This window comes from Chrysochloris asiatica, unplaced genomic scaffold, assembly GCF_000296735.1.
Source record: "Chrysochloris asiatica unplaced genomic scaffold, ChrAsi1.0 scaffold00070, whole genome shotgun sequence".
Taxonomy (NCBI): Eukaryota; Metazoa; Chordata; class Mammalia; order Afrosoricida; family Chrysochloridae; genus Chrysochloris; species Chrysochloris asiatica.
The window spans coordinates 2,464,542-2,489,522 of record NW_006408588.1 but is presented as its reverse complement, the minus strand read 5'-3'; the positions used below and the strand labels follow the sequence as shown (position 1 = coordinate 2,489,522).

The window sequence follows — 24,981 nt, the reverse complement described above, 5'->3', positions numbered from 1 at the left end:
ATGGCTCACAGTTTTGAATTGCTGACCTGGATGTTAGCAGCTCAACTTGTAACTAGTATACGTAGTAAAATTTATTTCTTTTTAAACTATGGGGCATAAAAATATATGAAAACTGAGTTTCTGATCTATTCATTTATTTTGAAAAAATATAAAGATTCAAAACATATTTGAGGCAGTGCTATTAGTAACAATCTTATAAGGAGAAGCAATTCACATAGAAGCTGTCATATCACAGTGGTTAAGCACTCATCTGCTAACCACCAGTTATTCCGTGAAAGAAAGATATGTCAGTCTGGTTCTATAAAGATCGTGTTCTACATGACAATTTTCCTTTGTCCTATAGGAATGTAAGGAGTTACACTTGATTCTACAGCAACAGTTTTACTTTGAGTGTGTTACAGACTTGTATATACAGATATACTATCAGGTCACCCTGAGAGAATATGCTTAAGACTATGCACATACTTAGAAGGAAAGAAAAAAGAAATTCACATTTCTAAGTTGCTTGAAGATTAAAATTTTAAGTTGTTATTATAACCTTACAAACAATAGAGCCTCTTTTTCAATTCAATCGTGCACAAAGTCTAGTATCTCTGATATACTGGTGTCACTGAGGAGACTCACTTAATAATATTCATCCAATGGAATCTCAGTTTTCTTTTCAGAAATTCCTCATGCAAATCAAAGAATCTCTAACAGTAAATGTAAACCCTCTTGACACACCCTTCAAATAGTGGAGGTTGAGTTCCCATGTGTCTTAGGATCATTACAATATCTCCCAGTCTTCAAGTTACCATCTCAAAATCTACAACAATCTTTTAGTTACAGTTAGATGAACATTTTTAAAAGATGATTATCCGAAAACTTAATTTCACTCCAGGTTAATTCCTCAACCATATGCACACTACATAGTAAATATCTCTGACGTTTATACATTTCTTAATTCTATCATGTATATATTTCAATGGAAAAAGATTATTACAGAACAAAATTTTATTTTAAAGTGTAAAAAGAAATTCCATTGAAAGCACATCTTTGGTATTTCTTCTACACAATTTTTGCTGTTAGGTCCATCTAGTCAGTTGCAACTTATAGTGACCCTATGCACAACATAATGCAACACTGTATGGTACTGCAACATAATCACAATTGTTGTCATGTTTGAACTCACTGATACGGCCACTGTGTCAATCCATCTCATTTGGTGTCTTCCTCATTTTCACTAAATTCTCCAATTTAATCAAGCCTGATATCTTTCTCTAGAGACAGGTCCTCCTGATAACATGTCTGAAATATGAGAGAGGAAGCATTGGTATCCCAGATTCTAAGGAACATTTTGACTGTATTGAACACAAATTTGTTTGCTCTTCTGGCAGTCCATTATATTTCTAATATTCTTCTTCAACAACATAATTCAAACGCCTTGATTCTTTTGTGGTCAGTCTCCCGTATCCATTGTTCACCTTACATGCATTTATTGTTGTTGTTAAGTGCTGTTGAGTCAGTTCAGACTCATAGTGACCCTGTATAAGGGTTACGAGGAGTGGCTGATGAGCTTGAACTGCCAACCTTGCAGTTCAAACTGACCTTGCAGTCCACTGCATTAACCCATGTGTCAGGACGTTCCATATACATATAAAGAGATGAAAAATATCATTGCTTTGGTCAGGCAAACCTTAGGCCTCAAACTGATATATTTGCTCTTTAACTATTTAAATAGGCCTGCAGCAGATTTGCCTAAGGCAATGAATGCATTGTTTGACTTTTTGACTTCTACCATAAGTGTTCATTGTAGATCTCAGCAAAATGAAGTCTTTGAAAGCTTCAGTCTTTTCTACATATATTATGATATTATTTATTGGTCCAGTGTGAGGAGTTTCTTTTCTTTATTTTAAGGTGCAATCCATATTGAAGGTCATGATCTTTGATTGTCATCAGTAAGCATTTTAAATCCTCTGTTCTTTCAGCAACCATGGTTGTATCATCTGTACATCAGATGTTGCTAATGAGTTTTCCTTCAATTCTGATGTCACATTTTTCTTCATATGATCCAGCTTCTTGGATTATATGCTCAAAATACAGATTTAGTAAGTATAGTGAAATATTTTAAATAGGCAAATGTAGAAATCAAGTAAATGTATGGTTACTGCTAACCACTCCTTGAAAACCCTACACAGGGTCCGATGAGTCAGAACCTACTTGACAGTACTTACCAAAACAAGAAGGATGGGAGGGATAGGGAAGGAGAGATTCTTAATCTGAAGGTCACTGAGCTATTGTCATGGGTGGTGGAAAAATTTGGAAGTGAATAATAAGTATGGTTGCTCAAGATTATAAAAGTAATAGTGTCACTAAATTTTACATTGAAATTATAATTGTTATCTTATGCACGTGTTTACCATAATAAAAATAGATATATTTAACTTCACTCAAGACTGCACCTTAAAAAAAAAAAAAATCACAAATATAGATAATAGGGATTAAGAGAAAGAATAAATGAACATATGTAAAATCATAAACAGAAAGGTCATACTGCCAGAATCCTCAGATACACAATGCTCAAGTATCCTGTTTGTCAGAAGTATGAACATAAGTTGAGACTACACACTGTTGGTCCACTTCAGGTATGGAAGAACAATTTTGTATGGCCATAGCTATTGCTGGCCAATTACAATGCTTTGTAAACCCTGAGGGTTTTTTGGAGAAATAGCACTAGGCACTAAAATGGGTATCACCAATAGAAAGTCAACTAAAGACCTACTGAATATTGGGTGCCTCTTATGCATGGGGTGTTGCAGGTGTGAACCTCAGACTGCAAGGTTAGTTTGAACAACAGGTTGGTGGTTCACACTCACCAAGCTACTTCTCAGAATCCCTATATAGAATCACTATAAGATGCAACCTACTCCTTATTCAACAGTACTTAACAACAACAACAACTTAGGACTCTTGCATATTTAATGCATCACCAATATTTAGTGTCTTAGTGCTGGGTGTATGTTATATACCGTATGAACTGTAGGTGTCCTCAATGAATACTGGGTGTCTCTTGGTACATCCCTTCTTTTCGATGTTAACACACATATAACACTCTTTTAGATGTTAACACACATGTAACACTCTTCTCTGTATCTATTTATCTATCTTAACTCATTTTTCATAAATAACTTTTTGTCAAATTGTAATGAAAATGAACATAACGAATTTGGGACCAACAAAATAATTTGTGCATATATATTTCACTGACACTGTTATATTCTTGAAGTTGTACACCCATTATTGCTGTTCTTTTGCAAAACATCCAACTGTCATTGCACCTTTTCAGCAAAATTCTTAATAGTTGTGTTGAATAGAAAATGTCATTGTGAAAAAAATGCCAAGATATACAAGTCTAGAACTAATCCTACAGTGTCAGACCTGAACTGCACAAAAACACAGAAACATTTATTAAATAAAAATATAAAATGTGAAACAATTGGTCTTCACATATCCTTTATCCCTTGATTGGTATGAGACAGAACTAACTCAATGACAGTTAAAAACAACAATATACACTTTTGAAGTCATTGTTTCCATATCTAACTCTTTTTTGAGTAATTTTGCACTCAAGTTTATACCATGTCAAAAAGGCAGTTTGAGCATCCTCAAAGGACTCAAATCATGTTACTATTATATGTTCTTTGTGTTCTAGGAACAATAAAAATTTTGTAAGAGTAAGATCAAGGCTAGAGGGTAGGTGAGGCAAGGTTTCCCAATGAAATTCTCATGGGAAAGCCCATACTATGCTCCCAAAATGATCAGGTGCACTGTTGTGATGAAGAAAAAAAAAAATCCCATCACACAACTATTCTGACCTCTTTCACACTAATGTGGTTTTCAATTTTCCTAAAACTTCTTCATAATAAGCTCTAGTGATTGTGATGTGTCCTTCAAGAAAATCTATTAAGATCTCTTTGGAACCTCACAAAACAATCACCGTAACCTTGTCTGAGACCAAAATCTTATGAGCTGACCTCTCTGCCTTGAATTCATCTTTGATGTATTCCTAACCTTCCTTAAAATGCTCAATCCAGCTAAAAACTTTTTTTTTTTAACATGGACAGCAGTCCCATAAACATGTTGCAAGCCTCAGTCATTTAGGAAGATACCCACTTGAACTAAGTTAAAAATGAGATATTACCCCTCACTTAAAAATAGATTTTTCTATGGCACATATGGATCCTGTTTTGAAGACACCCTAAATAGATTAAGGCAAGTGTATTACAAAGAACACTTATCTGCAGCCAATCACTGATGACAGAGACATTGTAAACATGTTTTATTTGGGATGAACTTGTGTGTATATGAACTGAAACTCTAATAGCAATATTTTTTTTAATCTACCTTCATGTATTGATGTTATTGTTGTTAGGTGCCATTGAATCAATGCCGACTTACAGTGACCCTATGCATCACAGAACTAAACAATGCCAGGGCCTGTACCAACTTCACACTCAATGCTACATTGGAGCCCATCTCTAATGCCACTGTACCAATCTATCTAGTTCGGGTCTCTTCCTCTTTTTCTCTGACCCTCTATTTTCCCAAACATGATATCCTTCTCCAGGGATTGGTGTCTCCTGTCAGTATGTCTTAAATACCAATTTAATCACATCATTTTGATAGACTTTACAAATAAGTTCAATTAAGGTCCCCATTGTGCAGATCACAAATCTACATGGTGAATGGGAATAATGTAATGATATCCTGTAAAGAGCTGTGCTTTTGGTTTTGTGTTTCATTAGGACAAAAATTCACAGTAGCAGCATCATGCAGTTGTTAGGTGCTGTTGAGTCAGTTCCAACCCATAGTAACCCTACAAGCAACAGAACAAAACACTACCTGCCCCTCACCAATCTTACAAAGTTTGCTACACATGAGCCCATTCCTGCTGCCACTGTGTCAATCCAACTAGTTAAGGGTCTACCAATCATGGTATCCTTCTCCCGGGGCTGTTCCCTCCTGATAATACACACACTTTTACAGTCTTGTATCTAAACAATTACAATTTCTAGTAATTCTCTTTAATTACGTTAAAGAGATTGTGCTCCGAATAACAGTGACAGTGTTGTTAAGTGCGGTCAAGGTCAGTTCTGATTCATAGTGACCCTGTATAGGATTTCTGAGAAACGACTGGTAGGTTTGAAGCGCCCACCTTGAGGTTAGCAGTTCACTGATCATCCTACAGTGCCACAGCAAGATTTCAAACAACAGTAATATTGAACTCAGAAAGTCGGTCTAGTATTGATGAATACACTATGATTCAATTTAACAATTTGAAGAAATGGTTCTATGATTTGAAGGAATACTAAAATTATCCAAGTGATGCCATGTTTATATGTTATTTTAAGTATGGACAATCGCCTATTTTATCTGCCTTTTTAATGCTAGTGTTATTTAAATTGACCAAAAATATATATTTTTTTTTATATTCCAATATTGAAAATGGGGAAATCAGGCTCATTCTAAAGTAGAACATATAAAGTGCTATTAATATAACATATATCATTATGGTGGTGGTAATGTGCCGTGGAGTTGGTTCCAACTCATAGTGACCTTGTACAGGGTTTCCGAGGCTGTAAATATTTACTGGAGCAGAAAGCCTCATCTTTCTCCCGCAGAACAGCTGGCAGTTTCGTACTGCTGACCCTGAGGTTAGCAGCCCGATTCGTAACCACTACGCTACCAGAGCTCCTTATATATCATTACAGAGTTTGAAAAAGCCTTAACAATTGTTTAAAAATGATTTTAAAATATTCCCACCCATTTTGATTTTTTTTGATTGTGAAGTGCCGTCGAGTCGATTCCGACCCATAGTGACCCTGTTCAGGGTTTCCAAGGGTGTAAATCTTTACGGGAGTAGAAAGCCTCATCTTGCTCCCGCGGAGCGGCTGGTAGTTTCGAACTGCTGACCTTAAGGTTCGCAGCCCGATTCATAACCACTACGCTACCAGAGCTCCATAGTAGCTGTCAATATTGTGTATACTTCTTTGCTTTCATTTATCTAGCAAATTATATTTATAGGATTAGTATCAAATGTGAAATCCTGGGATAAAGCACTGGACCAAATGTTGGTTTAAACCACAAGATTGGCAGTTCAAATACACCAGTTGCTCACTGGAAAGCATATAAATGGTTGTTACGAGTCAGAAATGACTCAACGGCACTTCAAGACAAGTATGAAATAGGCTTGTGTGTACAGTTTTCCCCATTTTTTTCAGTTTACTTTCTACAATAACAAAGCTTATGAAATCAGTTTCATATTAGCTGTAGTGTTGCTAAACTCCACATAAATTACTTGAGTTTTTCAAAGTATAGACAAACAGGTAAACAAACTAAGACGTTCCACTTCTGAGACTTTATTGTTATCTATTGGTACAGCCCTGTTGAATAAGCACTGGACTGCCAACAGCAAGGTCAGTAGTTCAAACCCAACAGCCACTCCTTAGAAACCCTATAACCAGGTCAGTATGAGTCAGAACCCACTAACTAGCACTTAACAAGAACAACAAGTGTGACTTAACTAATCATTTTCTGGACAACTTTGTACTACACGCATCCTTTGAACTCTAGTCAGGCAAAAGTTTTACACTAAAATTATATTGAAAATGCGAAACTAAAGTGTGCTTTAAAAAAAATGTTATTATGGAAAATGCCTTCAGGAAATTCTAGGAAATAAAGTTGCTACTTATAACACACAGTCTATATCTGTATAATTTAGTTGTAATTTTAAAACCTGTCAGAAAATAGCTTGCAAACTCAAGCAGTTATAACACTCTACCTAAAATAAATGAGAAAATATGATTCTACTAATTTATTTTTAATTTACACAAACCACAGATCAACTAATAATAATCTCTCTATGGACATTTCTTTTCATTAGCAATTAAATACTAATACCATTGTTTTCCCGATCCACAATGTTAGCCTTAGGCTCTGCATTCCCAATTGTCCTCATGAATATAAAATTGTCTAAAAAACCAAATATCTTCTATACAACATCCATGTCCTTTTGGTGAAGGAGGAGTCTGTCTAAATTTCAGTATTGAGAGCCGTGGTGGTGTAGTGGATTACTCTTGGGCTGTTCACCGCAGGATGGGCAGTTTGAATCCAGGAGCTCTGGTAGCGTAGTGGTTACGAATTGGGCTGCGAACCTTAAGGTCAGCGGTTCGAAACTACCAGCCGTTCTGCGGGAGACAGATGAGGCTTTCTACTCCCGTAAAGATTTACACCCTCGGAAACCCTGTACAGGGTCGCTATGGGTCGGAACCGACTCGACGGCACTTAACAACAACAACTCGATCACTGAGAGTAAAATACAACTTTCTGCTTATATAAAGATTGATAACTTCAGAAATCCTATGCAGGGTCGCTATGAGTCAGAACCTGCTTAATGGCACACAATAACAAACAAGTATCAAAATGCTTTTGCCTCTCTGAAATCAATAGTATTACTTTGAAACCTAAAATGTCATGAAATTTGGAGATAAAACAGAGGGGAGCTGTTACAATCAATGCCTTGATTTATCTTTTTCAGAAGTTTAGAATCAACAGTGTATTCAGGTGAAGATACACTGAAGAAGTTCTGAAAATCTCTAAAAGATCATACATGTTGGTACAGTTGCCATTGTCTGCCTCAAGAAAGCCCAATGATGGGGGAAAAAAAAAAAGGAAACGAAGCTTCAGATAACAGCTAGCAGCGAGGGCAAAGGGGCCTGTGAAAAATGCTTCACTGTCCTGTGATTACAACAGTGTCACAGTCTGATTACCAAGGTTAAACCTCAAGGATGTTCACAAGAGGGATGCTTCATAAGCCCCTCATGTCTGCTGAACTGAATTTGAAATTACTCATGGATTTCCTTGAAGGTTTACAATGAGAAAAGGAATTATTATTAATGTGGGAGGTATAAATCATCCGTGGCAGATGCTTTGCAAGATACTCCTCTGATGGCTGCTACTGCGATTGTTCCCAGTAACAATTCCACAATACAGAAAGCACGCACAAACTTGTCTAAGGAAGTCTGTCTAAGGGAGTAGAACTAAGGTTTCATCATTTGTTGTCATTAGGTGCAGTTGGATTGGTTTCGACTCACAGCAACCCTGTACCCAACAGAACGGAAACACTGACTGGTCACGTGTCCTCCTCACAACTGTTCATATACTAGAGATCACTGCTGCTGCCAATCTGTTAACCCATCTCTCTGAGGACAGCCTCTTCTTTGCTGACCCTCCACTTTGCCAAATATGATATCCTTCTCCAGAGACTGACCCCTCTAGATAATAGGCTTGAAATATGAAAGATGAAGTCTTGCCATCCTTTCTTCTAAAGAGCATCTGGCTGTATCTCTTGCAGCAGAGATTTATTTGTTCTTCTGGCAGTCTATAAAACTTTTGATATTCTTCTCCAGCACCATAACTCAGCTTCATCAATTCCTCTCATGTCTTTCTTATTTAATGTCCAACTTTTACATGCACATGAGGCTATTTAAAATATCATGGTTTGGGTCAGGCACACCTTAAACTTCAAACTGATACATTTGCTCTTGAGCACTTTAAAGAAGTCTTCTGCAGCATACATGCCTAATATGTCATTTGCTTTTTTTTAAACTGTTAATTGAGTGAAGATTTACAGACAAGATCATCAGTTTGACATTCAACAAATCATATGCTTTGTTTCATCTCAATAATTTTAATCCCCTCCGTGATACAACTTTTGTCCCCTGTGGTTATCATGTACTGATATCCTGTTTCAAACTCTTCAATGTCTGTGCAGTATATATATATATATAATTACCCCTCTCTTCATCCCATACCCATGTAGCCTGTGTCTCTGTCCATCTGTCCATGTATCTATATGGAGAACACTGTTGTTCCAAGCCCCTTTTGCCCTGTATGTTCACCTATCTTCTTTAGTCTTCTGCTCTTCTAGATTATCCTTCCCTTCGCACATGTCTACCCTCTAGCCAGGGAATTATTTCCCTTCTCTCCCATCCCTGGTAACCATCAAAAATGTTTCTTTTAACATGAAACTATATTCTTGGATTTTTACCATAGTTGTTGCTGTAAAGTGCCTTCATGTTGGTTCTGACTCATAGTGACCCTGTATAGCATTTTCAAGGGGTGGCTGTGGGGCTTGAACAGCTAACCTTCTCACATCGGGACTCCTTTACACTAGTGGTCTCATACAATATTTGTCCTTTTGTGATTAAAACATTTTACTCAGCATAATGTCCTCCAGGTTCATCCATGTTATAAAGTGTTTTCCAGATCTATCATTATTCTTCAACATTGCATAGTCCTCCATTATGTACCTATACCAAATTTTGTTTATCCGTTTTTCCAAAGAGCAGCATTTAGGCTGTCTTCAACTTTTTTCTATTGTTAATAGTGCTACAGTGAACAGCAGTGTATATATATCTACTCATATCCTAGCTCTTATTTCCTGTGAATATATATCAAGTAGAGATTGCTGAGTCATAGGACATTTCTAGTTCCACAGCGTTTTCCACAGTTGTTGAACCATTTTACAATCCCACCGGCAATGTAGGAGTTGCCCAGTCAGCATTGTTGATTTCTGTTTTTTGAACTTTGATATTTATGCTGGTATGGTCATTTGATTTCTTCACTGCTGCTTCCATGAGCGCTGATTGTGGATCCAAGCAAAATGAAGTCTATGACAACTCCATTCATCCTGATGTTATTTATTGGTCCAGTTGTAAGGATTTTTGTTTTCTTTACATTGAGGTGCAGCCCATATTGAAAGCTCTGGTCATTCATCTTCATCACTATGTATTTGAAGTCCTCTTCATTTCCAACAAGCTAGGTTTTACCATCAGCATATCACAGGTTTTTAAGGAATCTTCCTTCAATCCTGGTGGCATATGAATCGTGCTGCTAGCCTCAAGGTCAGCAGTTCGAAACTACCAGATGTTCCATGGGAGAAAGATGAGGATTTCTGCTCCCGTAAAGATTTGCAGCCTCAGAAACCCTGTGTAGGGTCGCTATGAGTTGGAACTGACTCCATGGTACTTAACAATAACAATACATAGAATTATTTGCTCAGAAAACAGATTGTATAAGCATACTGAAATAATATAATCCTGGCACACATATTTCCTGATTTTAGGACCTTCAGTATCACTTTGTTCCATTCAAATGACTGCCTACTCATTTATGCACAGATTTTTCATGAGAAAGTTAAGAGTTCTGGAATACCTTTTCATCTAAATACCATCCATAGCACAGTTGAAAACCTTTATATAGTCAATACAGGACAAGTAAACATATTGCTTTTATTCTCTGCTTTCATCTAAGAGCCATCTGATGTCATCTTTCACATCCATAGTTCTGGTTCTTTCTGAATTTGGCTTGAGTTTATAGCAATTCCTTGTCCATGTACTATAGTATCTGTTTTTGAATGATCTTCAGCAGAAATGTGCTTGCATGTAATATTAGTGATCTTGTTTGATGATTTTCACATTCTGTTGGGTCACCAATCTTTGGAATGGAAACAAATATGTATCTCTTCGAGTCAGTTAGCCAGGTAGCTGTCTGCTAAATTTCTTGGCAGTGATGAGTACCTCCTGTGCTTCATTAATCTGTTGAAAGATATCATTTGTATTCCATTCCATCAATTCCTACAGATTTGTTCTTTGTCAATGTCTTCAGTGCACCTTGGAGGACATCTTTCAGTGTCATTGGCTCTTGGTCATGTTGGAACATTGACCTTTTTTTGTTTGTTACAGTGACTCTGTGTAAAACTTCCTTTAAAAAAAATGTTTTGAATTTAGTACATATATCACTATTTACCTCCATTCCCTTCAGCCAATGCATGCCTCCCTGGGTCTTCACCTATCTTTAATATTCTTCTGCCATCCATCTTCAGCTTATATACCATCCTTCCCCTTCTTGCATATTGTTCTCTCCATCACTGAGCTGTGCCTACCCTTTACCCAGTGAATTATTCTCTCCTTCCTTCTATCCCTAGTAACTAGTAAAGAAAATTTCTTTTAGTATGACAACATTTTCTTAAGCTTTTGTAATTATTCAGTATTTTGCCTATTGTTGTTGTTGTTAAGTGCCGTCGAGTCGGTTCCGACCCATAGCGACCCTGTACAGGGTTTCCGAGGGTGTAAATCTTTACGGGAGTAGAACTCCTCATCTTTCTCCCGCGGAGCGGCTGGTAGTTTCGAACCGCTGACCTTAAGGTTCGCAGCCCGATTCGTAACCACTACGCTACCAGAGCTCCTTCAATATTTCAAGTAGAGGCCTGAATATTTTCTTCAGTTCTTTCAGCTTAAGAAATGCTGTGTGTTCTTTCCTTTCAGTTTGCTCCAGGTCTTTTCACCTTTCTTTATAATACTTGACTTTGTCTTCTCAAGCCTGCCCTTTGAAATTTTCTGTTCCTCTCTTTTTCTTTTCATTTCTTCCATTCATGTTAGTATAATTATGCTGGAGAGCAAGTTTCAGACTGTCTTCTGACATACATTTTGGTCTTTTCTTTCTTTCCTGTCTTTTTAATGACCTTTTTTCTTTCTTCCTGTACAATGTTCTAGATGTCATCTCACACCACCTCTCTTCTTCAGCCATTTGTGTTTAATGAATCAAATATGTTCTTGAGATGTTCTAAATTCAGGTGGGATATGTTCAAGGTCATATTTTATCTCTCATGGCTTGTTTTAATTTTCTTCAACTTCAGCCAGAATTTGCATATGAGCAATTGATGTTCTGTTGTACAGTTGGCACCCGGCTTTGTTTTGACTAAAAATATTGAGCTTTTCCATTATCTCTTCACAAATTCGATCTTGTGCATTTCATCTCATAAGGTTCCTGGTGTGTAATCGCCTTTTATTTTGTTTGAAACAGGTATTTGCCATGATTAAGTCATTCGCCTTGCTAAATTCTACCATATGATCTCTAGCATTGTTTCTATCACCAAGGCCATATTTTCCAATTACTTAATCTTTTTCTGTTTCCAACCTTTGCATTTGAATCACCAGTAATTATCAACACACCTTGATTATATGTTTGATCAATTTGAGACTGAAAAAGTTCATAGAATTCTTCAGTTTTGTCTTCAATGGCTTTAGTGGTTAGTGAATATGTTTTTATAAAAGTAGTATTAATTGATTTTCATTGTAGACACGTGGCTATTATCCTATAATAGACAATACTGTAATTTGAGCTAGATCTTCACATGTTCTTTTTGAATATGAATGGTATGTCATTGCTGTTAAATTAGTAATTTCTGGCATAGTAAATCATGTGATGGTCAGATTGCAAATGGCTAATACTAGTCCATTCCAGCTCATAATTTCCTAGGATATCAAGCTTTATGCATTCCATTTCATTTTTGACTACTTCCAATTTTACTATATTCATAACTTTGTACATTCCATGCTCTTTTTATTAATGGATATTTGCAGCTGTTTATTCTCAATTTCAGTTGTACCCATTAGCAAATGAAGGTTCCAGAACCTGTACTCCATTTGCATCATAATGATCAACTCTACTTTGAGAACGTAGGTCTTCTCCAGTCATATTTTAAGTGCCTCCCAATGTGTGGAACTTACCTTCCAGCAATATATCTGAAAATATTCTTGTGTTATTCATAATGTTTTCATCTTCTGGTGCTATATATGACAATGTCCCAGGGCTATTCATATGGCTTTTGGTATTGAAACATTCAGAAGCATTCAGAACTTAATACACTATTTCATTTGATGTCTGGACTGCTGCTTCCAAGGCAGTTCCAACTCACAGGATCCTGTGTAAGGCTTCCTAGGAGGGACTAGTGGGTTAGCGTTTAGTGCCCTAGCTTCCTGTGTCGCAGCAGCATGCAAGTCTCCAAAGTGTGACAAACTGTCCGATGAGTGGGGGCACAGGGATCAGAGCAGAAAGTCTATTTCCATAATACAACATAGTCATCAGTTTAACCCTCTCATTTCCACCTTCCATCACCACCAAGGCGTTATACATTTTTGACAAGGCAGAAAAAGCATAAAATCTTTCATGTTGGAGAAAGATTTACCTCTTTTTACACTTCCCCTCACAGCACACAAATATTCAACCCTGAAATAAGTGGAATAAGAGTTAGCAGTAATGGTTAAGGCACAATTTGGCATTCTATTGCTTTTGTTCCCAGATTCTCTACTTACAAACAAAGAAGCTTTGAGCAAATTTAAAATTCTGCATACCGATAGTGACCATCTCCCAGGGTTGGGAGGATTAAATGTATTATTTAGTGTCTTTAGAACAGCATCTGCCTATTAAAGGTTCTCAACGGATATTGGTGGTGGTGACTATATGCCTTGAAGTAGAGTTGGTTCTGACTCATAGTGACCCTGTATACGGTTTCCAAAGCTATAAATCTTTACATGAGCAGAAAGTCTTATCTTTCTCCTGCAGAGCTGCTGGTAGATTTGAACTGCTGACCTTTCGGTTAGCAGTTCAGTTTATAATCTCCCACACTACCTTGGTGGGGCTGTGGATTCAGTGTTGGATTGCTAGCCACAAGGTTTGTGGTTCAAATGCACAAATCACTTCTCTGAATTAGAAAGATGAGACTGTCTGCTCCCATATAGATTTATAGTCTCAGAAATCCTATATAGAGTTTCTATGAGTCAGAATCTACTCAATGACAGATAATTAAATTTTTAGTTTAGTATGAATAAAGTCCTGGTGTGGTGCTGTTGGCTAATGTGTCAGAATGCAAAGTCATTTGAACTGCAAGGTCAGTGGTTCAAGCTCACCAGCTGCTCCTTGGAAACCCTATGCAGGGTCTCTATGGGTTGGAATGGACTCGACAGCACTTAACAACAACAACAACATGAATGGAAGGAGCCCTGATTATGCAATAGTTAGCACTTAGGTGCTAACCAAGAGGTTGGTAGCTGGAAACTACCCAGGAACTACCTATAAAACAGAACTGGCAACCTGTACCTCTCCAAATTATAGTCTGGAAACCTTATGGGACAGTTTTACTCTGTAGCTGTGAGTTGAATATAAACCCAAGGCCATATACCAACAAAAATTTTGGTCAGTTTGCCATATTATGGTGGCTTTCTGTTGCTATGACACTGGTAGCTATGCCATTAGTATTTCAAATACCAGAAGATTCATCCATGTTGGACAGTAGACCTTCCAGAGTAAGAAAGATTGTGAAGAATATCCTATTGATCTACTTCTGAAAATTAGCCATGCAAACCCTATAAAACACAACAGAACCTTGTACTACTAGCTTTTGTTAGTCATGTTACCAGGTAATATCATTCCCTGGAGGAGGACATCATATTTGGTGACATAAAAGGCAAGAAAGAATAAGGCAGACTCTCTGTGAAATGGATTATCATAATAGACACAATGATGGACTTCACCAAGCTGGTGATTATGATTTTGAAGCCCAAACATCGATATTCAATTCTGTTGTATGTAAGGTCATCATGAATTAACTAGAGCTGACAGCAAATGTATGACTAGTCTTATTTGTGTTGAATTATATATCTTTGCAAATTCTGAAACTTTGACTAACCCATACAAGTGAACGAGTTACACCGTGCTGTCCAGTATCACCTACAATCTCAATATGCTCCCAAACCAGGAAGCATATCATTCAGGAAATTCTAAAAAGACCTAATGAACAAGTCAAGATATCAATTATTTGGGCCAACATGACCTTAAATGATTGTGTATCACACATCACTTAAATCTCTTTAATATGTATGAGGGTGAAAAGAATAAGAGTCTAAAATTGAGCCAGGAATTATATTTAACTATGTTGCTGTTTTTTTTTTTTTTTAAGTGCCGTCGAGTCGGTTCTGACCCACAGCGACCCTGAACAGGGTTTCTGAGGATGTAAATCTTTATGGGAGCAGAAAGCCTCATCTTTCTCCCACAGAGCAAGCTGGTAGTTTCGACTGCTGACCTTGAGGTTCGCAGCCCGATTCGTAACCACTGCGCTACCAGAGCTCCTTATTTAACTATGTATGCTACCCATATTTGCTACTGAGACAAAGGAGAGTCTACATGCTCACCCTTTGATAGGCATTAGCATTGGGCTAGTTTACTGCAAATAAGGCAATTAAAGTCTCAGGTAAAATCAAGCCACAATGGCAATGGGCCAACTGACTAATCACTAATGTTGCACAAGTGAATTACTTTCTCTTCTGCTCTCAATATTAGAAATTTATCAGACCATGAATTAATATTTTACAATTTTCTATTTTTGTATTGAGCACTCTCCAATCATTCAGATTTGTACTTTGATGTTGTTGTTAAATGTCACTGAATAGGTTCTGAATCAAAGCGAACCTCTATAGGGTTTCCAAGGTAGTACATCTCTACAGGAACAGAAACTCTCATCATTTCTCCTATGTAGTATATGGCTGGTTCAAACCACTGACCTTGCGGTTCCCAATCCAGTGCTTACCATTGTTTCTTATAATGTTAAAGGTTATGTAGGCAGCACAGTTTTCCATGCAGCAGTTTATAATCTTGATGAAAAATGTGTGCTTTCAGAGACTGACCTGATACCTATTTTCTGTCACTGGGTCAGGGAGGTTTACTATGCAGGAATCCTCAGGCTCCAAAGGCTAAATTCCACCCATGTCTAGTCATTGATGATACTAAGATCCCCACCTTCTGCTTCTGAGATGGTTCATTTTTAACCTGGCAGGATAGTAACATAGACCAATTCTTCATTACATTTCTAAATGTTTACACTCACAATCCTGTTAACAATAACTCACTAATGAATCAAATAATCCATCAGGATCTTCACCCACCTTCTCTTACCCAGACCTCTAGGAAACAAATCATTTGGTGAGAATTAATAAAGACAATACGGTACTATGTGAAAAGCATTAGATTGCTAACCAAACTCATTAGCATTTTCTCAGAATTCCTATACAGTTTTGCTATGAGTCAAAACCGACTTGATGGCACTTAAGAACAATGTGATGGCTGAAACCTTGGCAGGGCCGTACTGAATGATTTTGACAGTCTTATAAGGCCCGTGGGCTGGATAGTCTCCACCCCTGCTATAAAGGGTTTCTAAAGAGCAGCTGGTGGGTTTAAATGACTGACCTTGCAGTTAGCATTCCAGTGCTTATCTGATAGTACCACACCAGGGCTCCTGTGTTGTTGTTATATACTGTCAAGTCAGTTCTGATCCATAGCGACCCTGTGTAGGGTTTCCAAGGAGCGGGTGGTGAGCTTGAACCATAAACCTTGCATTTCAAACCGAATTTGCAGTCCAACACATTAATTCACACCGCCACACCCAGACTCCTTATCACTTCTGCATGCATGTATAATTTATTTGTTGGTCAACTGTTGATAATGCATTTAATAATGTCCTACACTAGCCTTTAATTCTTTAGCGTTCCAATTGCTGACTTTATTATTTCAAGAGCATATTCTTCACCAACACTATCTGGTAGCGTAGTGGTTACGAATCGGGCTGCGAACCTTAAGGTCAGCGGTTCGAAACTACCAGCTGCTCCGCGGGAGAAAGATGAGGCTTTCTACTCCCGTAAAGATTTACACCCTCGGAAACCCTGCACAGGGTCGCTATGGGTCGGAACCGACTCGACGGCACTTAACAACAACACTTGCCTTTTATTCTTTAGCATTCCAATTGCTGACTTTACTATTTCAAGAGCATATTCTTCACCAACACTATCTACTTCCTATAAAACTACTGAGCTAGTCTTGCTTCCCCATTTCTCTTATTCTCTGACTCCATTTTTACAACATGTTATTTTTTCTCTCTCTCCTTTTTTTTTTTTTTTTTTTGGTGATAATATAAAAGGCCTTCTATTCATCAACTGGCCTCCATCTTTGGTTCACTCTTAGATCTAATATTAAATATAGTAAATTCTCCTTAGAAGTCTTTTTATTGAAGATTCTCCATTATGAAAGAATGAAAGTAAACTAAAGATGCTTTGGTCAAACAAAAATCAACATTTTTTTATTCACAGACAATGAGTCAAATACTATACTTCAAGAAGAAGAACTAAGACACAAGAATGAAGAAGTATGATGCAGGGGACAACAATATCAAATAAACTGTTAAATAGGTAGGTGAATGAAAATAAACATACAGTAATAGAAAAGGAAATGTTAACACCAACCAAACCCATTGCCTTTCATCAGTACCTTACAGAAACGAGTAAAATAGATTCTAGGATTTCCAAGGCTGTAACCTTTATGGTGAGTTTGAACAGTCAGCCTTATGGTTAGCAGCCAAGCACTTTAATCACTGTGCTGCCAGAATCTCTGAAATTCTAGAAGGGTTTACAGACAAGATAGAACTAAAATATTAGACAATAGTATCATGGAATATGAGGAAGAATAACTAGAAATAAAACACATACATTTTCTTGTATTGTTTTGTTATTTTGGGTATTGGGAATGCTCTGACTCATAGTGACCATATGAATAATAAAACAAACTGTTGTTTGCTTTGTGCCAGTCTCACAGTTACAGTTTTATCTTCATCAATTGTAGCAATCACTTTGTCAGTTGACCTTAGTAAGGTTCTCCAACTCTTCCACTGAACCTCTACTTTACCAAGCATGATATCATTCTCCACCAGTCTTTCCTGGGAATGCCCAAAGTAAGCAAAACAAAGTCTCCACATTGTCGTTTGTATATAACATTCTGGTTATACATTTTCCAAGAGAGGTATGTTCGTTCTTCCATCAGTACATAGTATGTGCATTAAGTATTCTTCATCAACACTAAATGTGTCAATTCTGCTTTAGTCTTCTTTTTTTATTGCACTTACTTCAGAAGGCAAAGATATGGTTTGTTATCAGGAACATATTAGTTATCAAAGTGACATCTTTGATTATTAGAACTTTAAAGGGGGTATTTTGCTGTAGATTTGTTCAGTATCATATATCATTTGCTTTCTTGATTGATGAATCCATGGATGTTGACTATTGATTCGAGTGAAATTAAATCATGGACAATATACATTTCTTCTTCATTTAATGATGCTGTTTATTGGCTCACTTGTGTTAATATTTGTTTCTTTGTGTTCAGGTGCAACCCATACAAAGGCTTTGCTCTTTGATCTTTATCACTAAGTGCTCTCTTTACTCTTTACAGCAAATTCTCTTTACTTTCTACAAACAAGGTTCTGTCATATGCACATGTTAATAAATTCTTAATAATAATGATTCCACATTCTTCACGTAGTACATCTTCTCACAATATTTGTTTAACACAATGATTGAACATATATTTTGAAAGAATACAACCCTATTATACACCTTTGCCAATTTTAAAATACTCAATTTCCCTTGTTTTTTTCAAATGACTGTTACTTGATCCCAGAACAAATTTCTCATGACCACAATGAAGTGTTCTGGAATTTTCTAATTCTTCATGTTATTCACACTTTATTATGATCCATACTATCTAATGCCTTCACATAATTGATAAAACATAGATATTTTTCTAGTAACCTCAATTACAGGCCAAGATTCATCTCACCTTAGCAGTGAAATCTCTCATTCAAGATTCTATGCTGAAATTCAGAATGAATTTCAACAATCTATGTAAGCCTGCAGCCATTTTTAAATTCTCTTCAGCAAAATTTTGTGAGCATATTATATCAATGCATTATGTTAAATCACCCATCTTTGGAATGATCACAAATATGGATCTTTTCCAGTAAGCTAGTCAAATAGCTCTCATCCAAAATGGTTGGCGCAGACAAAAAAGAGTTCCCATTAATACTTCTGCTTGTTGAAGCATGTTAATTGGAAGTCAATTCCTGTAGGCTTCAGTCTGGTTTATGTGTCTGCTTTCAGTCCAGTACTCTTGATCATTTACTACCTTCTGAAATAGTTGGAAGTTTACCAATTATTTTGGAACAATACTTCTGTGTATTATTTTCATCTTCTTTTGATATTTTCTCAGTCATTAAATTTTTGCCCATGGAATCCTTCAACATGGCAACTCATTGCTTGAATTTTTTCTTTGGTTATTTTAGTTTGAGAGATGTCGAACATGTTCTTCTCTTTTGGTTTGCTAACTGCAGTTCTTTACATATTTCTTTGTAACGTTTCATTTGTTTTCTTGAACCACCCTTTGAAATCTTCTGTTCAGCTTGTTCACTTTATCATTTCTTCAGTTTTTTTTTGTTTTGTTTTTTTTTACCTATTCTACATTCAAGGGAAAGTTTCAGAGTGTCTTCTGACATAGTTTTTGTCTTTTTTTCTTGTCTATCTTTTCAATGACCTTTTACTTTTTTCACGTATGGTTCGTATGTATGTTTCATATCTTTGCTATCACTTCACAATTCTTCTGGTCTACAGTCATTGGTGTTCAGTGTACCACATCTATTTTTTAGATGATATCTAAATTCAAGAGGAATGTATTTAAGATTCTAGTTTGTTGTTCTCTATTGGACTTGCTTTGAATTACTTCAGCTTCAATTTGAACTTACATAGTGGCAATTTATGGTCTATTCTGCACTCAGTTCCTAAATTTTCCTTGACTTATAATATTGAGATTCCCTATTGTTTTGTTTGTTTAAGATACTATTAAAAACAAAAAACAACCCTCTAATCAATTTTAGACAGTAAAGAGTTCTTTCTGGTAGCTTAGTGGTTATGAATTGGACTGCTAACCTTAGGGTCAGCAGTCCGAAACTACCAGCTGTTCTGTGGGAGAAAGATGAGGATTTTTACTCCCGTAAAGATTTACAGCCTTGAAAACCCTGTACAGGGTTGCTGACTTGGAACCGACACCACGACACATTACAACAACAACAAAATTTTAGACAGTGATGTTTCAATTAACTGTAAAGAACTATTTGACCATGTTTGACAACCAAAACAAACCGAAGCAAGAAGAACTCCATTAGAAAGAAAGACATCTGAATGAATGCAATAATCACTGGACTGTTAACAGCAAGGTCAGTGGTTCAAGCCCATCAATTTTTCCTCGGAAACCCTATACAGAGGCACAATGAATCAGAACTGACCTGACACCACTTAACAGCAATAATTTCTAAATTCAAGGGCCTTTTTTTTTTTTTTCAAGCCTAAGAAAAAGTTTTTAAAACCTTAAATATTTTTTTATTGATATAATTTAAAGCTCCTTTGTCTTCTGAAAGATAATGCAAAATTATGGAGTGATATAACATCTACAAAATCAATGTATAAGAATTGTGAAAGGAAGAAATGATTGTTCTTATTTACATATTTGAAATTTGTAACTTCTTAGAGGATACTTTGTTCAAATTAATAGACCTTGCACTTGCACTTGATGCTTTTATTTCTCTAACACATACAATTCACTCAAACATAGAAAGTGAGACTTTATCTTAAAGAAACGCATTAAATATTAAAAATCATTTTAAAGGTCCATTTGATAGCTACCAATTTTCTTTTTTTAAGGGAAAGAAGAATACTACAGACCTGTTGATTTACTCAGCATTCTTGATGTTACCCAGAGGACTGTAACACAATTTAACACTGGAAATGTAGCCATCTGCCCCAAATACTGTGTTAGAGATAAAAACCAGAATAACATATCCTTGGTCCATGAATAAACACTTGTTTCTCAGAAGTGAGCTAAATATGAGAGTCTATCAGGGAGTATTTTTGATTAATGTAATACACACATCTGCAGAGTCATAACAACGGAATTGCAAAATGTACTAGAGACAGACAGAAAAGGGCAATTTATCTAAAGACTTATTTTAAGCAAAAGTATTTAAATGCAATGCTGTTACAATAGTTAGCAAAGTCTTCCTATGAAAAAATAACCTATTGCTTTTTGCAATATCTGGTGAAATATTTATTATGCAATTCAAAATACAGTATGTATCAAGAGAGAAGGGAGTTAAGGAGAAAAAAAAGTAGGCAAGACAGAAAGAAAACAATAAGGGTGAAAGAAAGCCAAATATGACAAAGATTCCAAATGGCAGTAGATGGTGTCAGGATTCTACTGCAGGGCTTACAAACTGTCCCAGGTAAGACACATGATTTTAATAATCATGCTTTAGATTACCTTATAAATGTCTCAAGAGTGGAAGGATTCTTTCTTTCCATACAGGAGAACTGGGTTTGGTTCCTTGTGGATGTACCTCACGCACAAGCCACGATTCTTCTATTAGTGGAGAATTGTGTGTCGATGCTCTGATACTGACACAGAATTTTGTGTTTGTGCAGATTCCAAACTAGGATGGCCTAAGAACAAAGGCCTGCTGTCTGTTTTTGAAAATCAATCATTGGAAACCCTAGGAACTACAATGGTCTAAACTGCAATTGATCATGGGGATGGTGAAGGGCCAAGCAGCATTTTGTTTCATTGTACATGAGGTCACCAAGAGTCAGTGACCCAAGTCATTGGCAGCTAAGAACAGCAGCATAAATGAGTCGCAGACAGCAAAGGAGGAACTTCCTATTATGTGGCAAGTTGGTTCTCTGTGTCCTATACATGTCTGGTCCTTTTTCTCCTTAATTTACAAAGCACAGCTTCCAAATTTAATAGAAAGATTAGAGAGTCACAGGAAGAAATTGGCTTAAGGAGACAACCTGATTTACTTCTCATTTCACTTTTACTGGTAATCAAAAGCAGCAATGCCCTCTAAAAGCTCGAGGGATAGTAATAACTGAAACTCTGAGCAACTAAAACCTGAGAAAGGACACGCTCCAGATAGGCTGCATTCCCAGGAAAGCAACTGACATTTGTGATTCTCACTTGAAGCTATATTTACTTATTTAAGTGTATTGAGTTTTCCATAGAAGACTCAAAAAACCTCTCAGAAAGTTACATTATTATAGTAGCTTTTAGGGTGTGACAAAAAGCAACTCACTGAAATTTTTTCAGAAAACCCACGAAGCTGAGCCCAGAATGAGATGTTGCCAAAATAAACGTAAAAATAAGTAATCTGCATTCAGACCTGTACAGTTTCTCCCTCACCCCTTTATCTTTTCTCCTTCAAATGTGAAAAGAAAAAAAGAAAAAAGACTGATAGTTGCTGCTGATATTCTCCAAAAAGGGGGAAGAAATAAAGCCCATCCTGCGACCCCAACCCCAGAGCTTTCGTCTACCTTTTTCTGAGTCATTTTTTCCCCACATTCCATTTGAATTATTCTTCAACCTTTTCTTTACTGCCTATCAAATACAGACAGTGCTATGGGGCTTTCTTGTGTCTGGATACCACACTGTAGGATAAGCACTGGACTGCTAATCACAAGCCTGGCAGTGCGAAACCACCAGCAACTTCATGGAAACCAAACAGAGGACCACTATGAGCCAGAACCAACTCAACAACATTAAACAACTAGTGTTCTACAAATATATTTTCCACTGTGCCAATCCATCTGATCTGGGGACTTCTTTTTTACTGACCCTCCACTTCACCAAGTATAATTTCCTTCTCCCAGGACTGGTCTCCAAGGACTGATAATACGTCCAAAGCATGAGAGGCAAAGCCAGCCCTATTATTCTAAAAATCATTCTTAGCAAATTTCTTCCAGTACAGATATGTTTATTCTCCTGGCAGCCATACATGGTACTTTCAATATTCTTCTAGAACACTATAACTCAAATGCAACAATTCTTCTATTGTTGTTGTTGTTGTGAAGTGCTGTTGAGTCGGTTCCAACCCATAGCGACCCTATACAGGGTTTCCGAGGACCAGCTGGTGAGATTGAACCGCCAACCTTGCAGTTCAAACATCTTTGCAGTCTGGAGCATTAACCCACAGCACCACACCAGGTCCTTCATTATTCATTGTACAACATTCATATACATAGGACTTCTGCTTCCATGAGTGCTGATTGCTTACTCAAGCAAATGATAACTTGGACAATTTCAATAGTTTCTCCATTTATCAGATATTATTTACTGATCCAGTTGTAAGGATTCTTGTTTTCTTTACATTGAGGTATAATCCATACTGTGGTCTTGATCTTCATCAATAAGTATTTTAAGTCCTCTTGGCTTTCAGCCAGCAAGGTTGTATTATCTGCATATCACAGGTTGTTAATGAGTTTTCCTCCCATCCTGATGTCATGGTTTTCATATAACTCAGCTTTTCAGATTATTTGCTCAGCAAACAGATTAAATATGTATGATGAAAGAATACAGGCCTGACTCATACCTTTCCTGATTTTAAACCAATCAGTATCCCCTTGTTCTATTCAAAAGAGCCTCTTGAGTCCAAGTACAGATTCCTCATGAGCAAAGTTAAGTGTTCTGGAGTAAGCATTCTTTGCAATGTTATCCATAGCTTGAAATGATCTATGAAGTCAAAAGCCTTTGCATATTCAATAAAGCACAAATAAACATATATCTGGTATTCTCTGCTTTTTGCCAAGATTCATCTGGTGTCAGCAAGGATATCCCTATTTCCACATACTCTTCTGAATTTCACTCGAATTTCTGGCATTTCCCTATTGATGTACTGTTATAACCATTTTTAAAATTTCTTCAATGAAATTGTACTTACATATTATATTAATGATATAATTCAATGATTTCTGCACTTCACTGGGTCACTTCTCGTGGGAGTGGTTATAAATATGGATCTCTTCCTATCAGTAGGCCAGGTTGCTTTCCTCCAAATTTCTTCACATAGATGGGTGAGCACCTCCAGTGCTGCTTCAGTTTGATGAAAGCTTTCAATTTGTATTCCACCAATTCCCGGAGCTTTGTTTTCCCTCAATGTGTTTAGTAAAACTTGGATCTTTTCCTTCTTGAAATGGATGAACATTGAAATTTCTTTTTTGGTAAAGTGACATTGTGTATACCTTCATCTTCATTTGATGCTTTAATATCTTTCCATATTTTGCCCATGCAAGTAGAGGTTTAGATTTTTTCTTCAGTTCTTTCAGCTAGAAAAATGCTGAGCATGCTCTGTTCTTCTGGTTTTCTAACTCCAGGTCTTTGAACATTTCATTATAATACTTGACTTTGTCTTTTTGAGCTATCCTTTGAAATTTTCTGTTCCGATATTATATTTTCATATTTCTTTCATTCTCTTTAGCATCTCTACACTGGACACCAAGTTTCAGACTCTCTTTTGACATCCATTTTGGCCTTTTATTTCTTCCATGTCTTTTTAATGACCTTTTGCTTTCGTCATGTATGATGTTCTTAGTATCATTCCCTAGTTTTTCTGGTCTTCAGACATTAGTATCGAATACATCAAATATATCCTTGATGTGGTCTCTAAATTCAGATAGGATGGGTTCAAGATCATATTTTGTCTTTTGCTGTTGTTGTTGTTGTTAGGTGCCATTGAGTTGGTACCGACCCATAGCAACCTTATGCACAGCAGAACAAAACACTGCCTGATCCTGGGCCAACCTCACTACTGTTGCCAAGCTTGAGCCTATCAATGCTGCCAGTTGGCCAATCCATCTTGCTAGCTTGTTTTTATTTTCTTCAGTTGCTAGAATTCTTCAATTTCATCACCACTGGTTTTGGTGTTTAGTATATAACTTTGAATAATAGTAGCATTAACTGGTCTTCATGTAGGTGTAGTGATATTATCCTATCACAGGCAGTGTCGTACTTTAAGATTGATCTTGACATGTTCTTTTTGATGATGAATGCTATACCATTTCTTTTCAATTTGTAGATCCTGACATAGTAAACCATGTAATCACATCTCAGATCAAAATGGCTACTATCGCCTGTTTCATCCAATCAATGCCTAGGATGTTTACTTTTATATGGTCCAATTCATTTTTGACAACTTGAAAATTTCCTTGGTTCATACTCCATGTGTTCTATATTCTTATTATTAGTGATGCTTACAGCTCTTTCTTCTCATTTTCATTTTGTCCTATCAAGAAATGAGGGTCCTATAGCCACAGAGGACTAGACTGGAGAGTGAAGCATCCAGCGGATAAGAAGAGAGGGCATCTGCACAAGAACACCCACACTTGCAGATAATATCCACTTGAC

At 36.7% G+C, this 24,981-nt stretch overlaps 1 pseudogene; it reads left to right on the top strand.

Moving 5' to 3' along the window:
- The first annotated feature begins 2,555 nt into the window (after positions 1 to 2,555).
- Positions 2,556 to 24,981, top strand: part of LOC102828806 — a 24,550-nt pseudogene continuing 2,124 nt past the window's right edge.